The sequence below is a fragment of the Egretta garzetta genome, unplaced genomic scaffold, assembly GCF_000687185.1.
Source record: "Egretta garzetta isolate BGI_Z169 unplaced genomic scaffold, ASM68718v1 scaffold55, whole genome shotgun sequence".
Classification (NCBI taxonomy): Eukaryota; Metazoa; Chordata; class Aves; order Pelecaniformes; family Ardeidae; genus Egretta; species Egretta garzetta.
In genome coordinates this window covers 1,156,894-1,164,772 of record NW_009259863.1, presented here as the reverse complement: position 1 = coordinate 1,164,772, position 7,879 = coordinate 1,156,894, and the positions used below count along the sequence as shown (strand labels likewise).

General features: G+C 35.7%; 1 long non-coding RNA gene across 1 annotated transcript in view; it reads right to left on the bottom strand.

Annotated features, from left to right (window-relative positions):
- LOC118452421 overlaps positions 1–6,932 on the bottom strand; it is an 8,517-nt gene extending 1,585 nt beyond the window's left edge. Inside the window, exons 1-2 of the long non-coding RNA XR_004842188.1 lie at positions 6,922–6,932; positions 1,734–1,738 (exon numbers count right to left, since the gene is read on the bottom strand). This is a non-coding gene — a long non-coding RNA (uncharacterized LOC118452421). The remainder of the gene's footprint in view (positions 1–1,733; positions 1,739–6,921) is intronic.
- Positions 6,933–7,879: the final 947 nt, after the last annotated feature.

Sequence of the window (7,879 nt, the reverse complement as noted above, 5' to 3'; positions counted from 1 at the left end):
CCCATGAATATAATTTAGGTTATCACAGCTGCAATAGTACCATTATGCACTATTGTAATACACTGCAGAGTTTTCCCCTATAAAGGAATTATCCCTGATTTATTTGGGCAAAAGCATAAATAATGCTGCTAATTCACAATAAGTTTGCAGTCCATTGAAACACCCAGTTCTTTTCTGCCATAATACTGCCTGTCTAGTTAGTTAATCCACACTTTTTATTTTACCGCTGTATTGTTCATTTTTCCCTTCCATTGTTTTTTGGTTTTGCCTTTTATAAATCTCTTTAGTCTTTCCCCCTTGCCCCCAGCTGTGTTACTCTTTTTTACTAATCCTTGCTTTCTCTTTATCTACAGATCATTAAGAGGTCCTAATGCACCGTTTAGTTCCTCATTATTCTTCTTCCATATCAGCATACTTTTGTAAGTTTTCAAGTTTCTGAAATTCACTCTATCTTCTGAAGCAAAGTTATCTCATATACAATGCAAAAACTCACTGGAAAATCTTTTATTTATTCATATTGTCAAATTTTAGGAAACCAGCATAAGCCCTTGAGTTGCCTTCTATAGACAATACATGGAGTTTAGTCGCTTTTATGCCTTCTGATTCACCTCTATCATGGATATCCATAGTGGACTGAAATGTGCTAAATTCTATACCTATTTAGCTACATTACTTTCCTAACAAATATCCATAAGTAACACGTCCTGTCCTTTGGACCTTCCATTAAAAAAAAAAAAAATAAAAAAGGCAACCATTGCAAACATTTTATAATATCATCTCCTGCCTAGTTTTGTACCCAGAGGTATTTTGGTATGAGCAGGTTTGAGGATTTAGGAGGGAATATGGAAGAAAAAAAGAAAAGCAAGCTTTATATAAAAACTCAGATGATACCTTTACTATGCGTCTATCATATCCTCTTCCATAAAAAAGTAGCACTGTGTCCTTATTGTTTATATTGTATCCTTATTATGTTAACCTATTATATCCCTTTTATTTTCCAATTCTATTGCACATTCATATTAACAGAAATGGTGGGGCAGAAGACATACTTGTTCAGCAGTCTTACTTTACTGTGGCCCGAAGATCACAGCAACAGCTTTCAATAGTTTTGAAACTATCAGTGAAATCTCACAGAACAATTTTCAGAGTTTCTTACTCTACACAGTCAAAGGCTTTCTTTGGCTTTAGTTATTCAAGTGCCAGCGGCAGATGTTTGCCTTTCTCATTGAATCTAGTATTTACAAATTTGTCCTTCTATGGTCTCTTGAATTCACTTTCACTCATCTAGTCTCTATTGAAATGAATCTTTTAATATTTCTATATCAGTACAGAGTTAAAGATTCAGTAGGTACGACAAGCTTTCCAGGAACAGACAAGACACTAAACTTCATCAAAATGACAATAACTGTTTCTCATTTTTTTGCCTTTGGAATAGACTCCTTTGTCCTACTAGCGATACAGATAGTCACAATCAATTTATTGACTGCTATTTGGAAGGTACTTTCCCTCAGTAAAACATGAGTGCTCCCAAGCATAATTTTATTCCTCTTTTCAATCCCAGTAGGAAAAAACCCAAACCAAACCAAACCAAACCAAAACCCAAAAAACCCAACACCACCACTAACAAAAACCCCCGCAAACCCACACAGTTGTATTTCTCCTTCAACCTGAAGCATGGTAATTTTCAGGTAAAGAACACCAGCCATTCTGACAGTTATCTGTGGATGTCTTACCAAACCTTAAGTCTATTGAAAGCAGTTTATATTTCTTGGGTCCACATACCATTTTGAAATACCCATATTCTCTAGCATTGCAGATACATGTAGCATGTAGATATGCAACTTTAAGCTTTAGTGGTGTTGCTCCAGAAGCTTTTAGGCTCAGCTATAAATGTACCTGGAGAAAATAATTAAATATATCTCCAAATTATTTGGAATGATTCATAATCTGGACCTATACTTTTTTTTTCCTGTTGGAATAATTTAGCTTTAATTTCAGAGCAACCAAATTATTTCAGTCTTTCCTCCTTTTTAATACATATCTTAGAGTTTCTCATATTATATCTGTAAGATAATTAGTGTTGTGCATTTGCAATTTTTTTTTAGAATGTTCAATCTGTTACAGATTATTCCTAGTCTAAGAACAGTTTGTCCTACTTGAAGCTTATGTTAGAGTCTCTCATTTTCAAATGGGGATGTTTCTTTAACAAAATCATATTTTCAGAGATGCTTTCATATAAGAAACCCTATGTTTGCTTTATTGGCATTGACTTTATATTAGATAACATACATTTCAAATAATATATTTCTGATAATTTATAATAAAAATACTGCTAAATAATATATTTATATATTATTTATTATAAATATAGCACATCGCTTTGCAGAGAATAGAAGTGCAGCCTGCCATCTTGTTGAGCTGTGACCTTTGCTATTCCGTTCAAAATAGCAGCTACACAGATGTGAATATACTAGGTTTATGGGGATTTGTATGATCTTATTTCATCTAAACATACATATATTTTGGAGCATATATTGGAGAAATGCATGCTTCCTGAGGATTTTTTAAAATTATTTTTTAGTCTCAGTTTCAGCAGATGAGAAGTTTTTGGATGCTTCACTATCATTATTTTAAAGGCAAATATTTAATTTGGTGGTAAAATTCCCTTGTTTCTATTGACTTACTTTTTAATTTTTTTGTTGTTCATATTTTCATTTTTTTTCTCTTCTAATGTATTGATTTTCATGTGCATCAAATTTTCACTTTTAATGGATAACTTAAACCAAAAGCTTTGAAATTTTCAGTCCACATCTTATTACACAAAAACATGGCTTAAACTCCAATTGCAGAAAACATGACAGCTATTTTTTACAATTGCAACATATTTACGTTAGAGTACCCAGAAAGCTTGATCAAGTGAACTACTATCTAGGCCCTTTTCAAATTTAGTTTTTAGGAAACCCCTTATATTACAAAATGATCTTCATCATTATGCTGACATACCCTGGTGTCTTGTCCCCTTTTAATAACGAGCGGTCACATTTATATTCAATTATGTCTATGTGTTATGATTACCTGTTTTGTATTAGCAGATATTATTTTACTGAAGCCAACAGAAATGTCATTATTCACTAGATTTAGAGCAAACACTCATTTCTTGTTTGAAAAATTAATTCTATATAATAGTTCTTTATGCAAGTAGGGCTTCAAACAATTTTTCTGTATTGGGTACTATCTTGCCTTCCTGCTTTTACTGAAGAATATTCTGCACTTCTTTTTTACATTAACATGATCCATATGTATTTAATACAAAATTGTATTAACTTCAGTAAAAACAGGATTATGCTCAACATTGGCAGTCATAAAGTTGAATTGGCAAAATACAAGAAAAACTTCATATAGAAAGCTTAATATAAAGCAAAATAGATTTTGTTTAAACAAAATATTTATGCTCTTAGTTTTGACTCAGCAATTCTGTTCTTAATAAATGTTGAAGTGAAAAAATTCAAAAGTTTCACTTTTTCATAATACTGTACTATATTTAGTCTCTATAAAATTTGGGACATCTGAGAGATATGACATAGTTATATACAGTCATGCCAAGGCACAGAGATTTATATACATAATCTCAAAGACAAGTAACACAATGAGAGTTAAACTTGTAACTCTGACCCACTAAACTTAGACTGAACCATGTAAGAGATTTTTCTATTGAGCCTAATTAAAAAAAAAAGAAAAGAAAATAGAAATAAGTTTTGATAAAATCTGCTACAAAAATTCAGTCACAGTTTTGTCTCTCTACTTTAGAGATCTCATATTGCCTAAACCCAGAGATTTAATCCTTTTTCCAGATAATGGATTTTGTAAGCATTCTTCTCTCTTGCCTTACCTAGTTATAGAAAACAAATTCAAGTTTGCTATACAATTGCAACAGAATCATATTTCTATATTTCACAAAAAAAAAACCCAAACAAAAACAAAACCCCCAAACCTCACACTGAAAGTGTAACACAAAGCAACCATAAAACACAGCAAATGGCTTTTCTTCCACTGAAAAACTCAGATAGTAATGCCTGTATTTTATATAAACACTTAGTGTTATCTGTAAAGAAAGCAGACAGCCCAGCATACCCACCTGAGCTTCAGTAGATTCAAATACATTTTTTTCTGTCTTTGCAAGAGCATTTTTTCAACTACAGGATACAGGATAACTCCATTTTCCATTTCTCCACTGGGACATCTCTCCTCTGCCTCTTGCCTAGTTGTTGGACTACTCAGATGAAAGGAGAGATCTCTAGTCTGAGAGCTCTTCTCACTACATCACAAACTTTGCCTTTAAGTAATAATGAGGGGACAGGACATAGGAACGCTCACTGCACTACAGTGCCACACTCACCATTGCTAGTACTTTCTTAGTCCTAAAGTACTTCTTGGAGTACAAAACTATCCAACTGTAGAAGGTAATCTTCAAATATCATGAGTAACATTGTCCTTCCTGTCCAAGACTGGTATGACCTAACTGGTAGTCTACAGATTTTTCTTTTCTATTCTGTCTTTCTGTTTGTTCTCTGACCAAATGTATTTGCATTTCCTGCTGCTAATTGACATGTCATCTTCAATTGGTGGGACACATAGTTCATTCCACATAGTATATGTAAGAAAGACAGTAGTTAGGAAAGAGCATTTTGGACGTGAAATATATGAGTTTTGTTGCTCTTCAATAGGGGAAGTGTTTGTCTACCAACTTCTGTGTAAGGGTTTTAACAAGCAGATCATCATATAAAAATACATATATAAGCAGCAATTTTTTTTATTAATAAGAAATTGTAGTATACTGTAGTAGTGGACCAAAATTTATCAATGTATGTGAGACAGGTGTTTTAATGGATTTTCCTCTCTGGAAGTTTAGATTAAGAATATTTTCCCCACTAATAACAGTGCTACACAATAAGGATGTGCAGCACCCACAACGGGTGTGAATTAAAAGATTCTTGTGCTGCACCTGACAGAGCTTGTGGGCAAAGCAGAATTTAAAATATTTTCCTTAAATTTACCCTCTCATCTCCTTATTTTCTTACTGAATAGTCACTGTCAGCTGCACAAAGCTGCATGTCTTACAAGTTTTTTTAATTATTATTGTTAACAAGGGGCCAAACCCAGTATTTCCTAACAGGCCTCACTTCATTGAAATGAAGAGCAATACAATTTATGTGATTAGATATTATAAACCCTTGCACCCTTTGCACCAGTTACTGCACTGATTGCATAAAGGTATAATGATATAAACCAAAACAGCAATATTATAATGATTTAAGCTTACTCTGACAAAGTTCATTAAAAATACTGAAAATTCAGTTAGGAAGAATCCTAAAAAAATTTCAGTGTATGCAAACAAAAATAAGAGCATAAATGAAAACATGTCCAGCATGTTTGGTTTAGTGAGCATAAGAAAACTTCAGGTTTACTGAAAAGATAATAATTTTCCTGGAACTATATTGCTGCCTTTTTGCATTTCTTCATGTACACTTAGTAGCAATACTCTGTGATGCTTCTTTTATACTATACTCAACATTTTCTTCAAGTGGTCTTGCTTCCAAAATAAGGCTACATTTACAAATTCAAAAGATGTATTTTGACTAATGTAATTTTTGTGAACTGAGACTCATTATATAGTATTAGAAAATCAATAAGAAAAAAAGTTGTAAAGCTTTTCTTTATGAAATAAACCAAATTATACTCTTCCAACCTAAATACTCACTCAGGTCACTTGATAATTAAATCATGAGGAAAACCTGCCTTGTTATTACAACCTCTTCAGAATGTCCATGTAAGTTGCAGTATGCACATATATAATACATATTATTTATATTTCTACCTTTCAGAACTTTTCAATTTTAATTAAAATTTTGTAATTTTTATTGGGAATCACATTACCAGCCATCTAAAAGTTATGCCTTGCATCAAATAGTAGATAGTCTTCTATGTCCATAGCAATAAATACAATTATAGTTTATAAACTTATATAGGATTATCAACCTGACCATGTTGGTTATAAAGCACAAACATATTTTAGACTATAAATTAAATTAGACAAGAATATTTCCAGTGGAAACATTTTCTGCCTCCAAATCCTTTTGACAGACAATGTTTACCTCCAGCTTTCATACTGTTCATCTGGAACATTCTCTAAGGGAAACTTTATTCTTTAGAAAATTGCATAGAAGGACATTTTATTAAAAGAGTTTCAAAAATCAGGACTTAGGACAACCGTAGAAAAGAACAGTAGTCAATAAGCAATGTTTGTCCATCTGACTTTGGTGCTGGGGAAGGTCATAGAGCGGATCATCTTGAATGCCATGACACAGCACATCCAGGACAACCAGAAGATCAGGCCCAGTCACCATGGGTTTATGAAAGGCAGATCTTGCTTGACTAAATTGACCTCCTTCTATGACAAGGTGACCTGTTTAGTGGATGAGGAAAAGGCTGTGCATGTTGTTTACTGGGACTTTAGTAAAGCCTTTGACACCATTTCCCACAGCATTCTCCTGGGCAAACTAGCTGCTCATGACTTGGATGGGTGTACTCTTCACTGGGTAAAATACTGGCTGGATTGCCGAGCCCAGAGAGTTGTGGTGAATGGAGATAAATCCAGTTGGCGGCTGGTCACAAAGGGGTGTTCCACAGGCCTCATTACTGGGGCCAGTTCTATTTAATGTCTTTATAAATGATCTGGGTGAGGGGATTGAGTGCACCCTCACTAAGTTTGCAGATGCCACTAATTTGGGTAGGAGTGTTGATTAGGTCAAGGGGAGGAAGGTTCTACAGAGGGATCTGGAGAGCTGGGATACATGGGCCAAGTCCAATTTTATGAGGTTCAACAAGGCTAAGTGCCAGGTCCTGCAGTTGGGTCACAACAACCCCATGTGATGCTACAGGCTTGGGGAAGAGTGGCTGGAAAGATGCTTGGCAGAAAAGGACATGGGGGTACTGGTTGACAGCCAGCTGAATATGAGCCAGCAGTGTGCCCAGATGGCCAAGAATCCTGGCCAATGGCATCCTGGCTTGTATCAGGAATAATGTGGCCAGTAGGAGTAGGGAAGTGATTCTCCCCCTGTACTTGGCACTGATGAGGCCACAACTTGAATGCTGTGTTCAGTAAGACAAGAAAGACATTGAGGTGCTGGAACATGTCCAGAGAAGGACAACAAAGCTGGTGAAGGGTCTGGAGCACAAGTCCTATGAGGAGCGGCTGAGGCAACTGGGGTCATTTCACCTGGAGAAGAGGAGGCTGAGGTAAGACCTTATCGCTCTCTACAACTACCTCAAGGGAGGTTGTAGTGGGGTGGATGTTGGTCTCTTCTCCCAGGTAACAGGTGATAGCATGAGAGGAAATTGCCTCAAGTTGCACCAGGGGAGTTTTAGATTAGATATTAGGAAAAATTTCTTTATGGAAAGTGTTATTTGGCACTGGAACAGGCTACCCAGGGTAGTGGTTGAGTTGAGTCACCATCCCTGGGGGTATTTAAAGGACGGGTAGATGAAGTGCTTAGAGACATGGTTTAGTAGTGGACAGATACTGTTGGGTTCAATTATCATGTTGGCACTGGAACAGGCTACCCAGGGTAGTGGTTGAGTTGAGTCACCATCCCTGGGGGTATTTAAAGGACGGGTAGATGAAGTGCTTAGAGACATGGTTTAGTAGTGGACAGATACTGTTGGGTTCAATTATCATGGAATCATAGAATCATGGAATGTTTGGGGTTGGAAGGGACCCCTAGAGGTCATCTAGTCCAACCCCCCGGCAGGAGCAGGGACACCGCTAACTAGATCAGGTTGCTCAGAGCCCCATCCAACCTGGCCTTGAATGTTTCCAGGG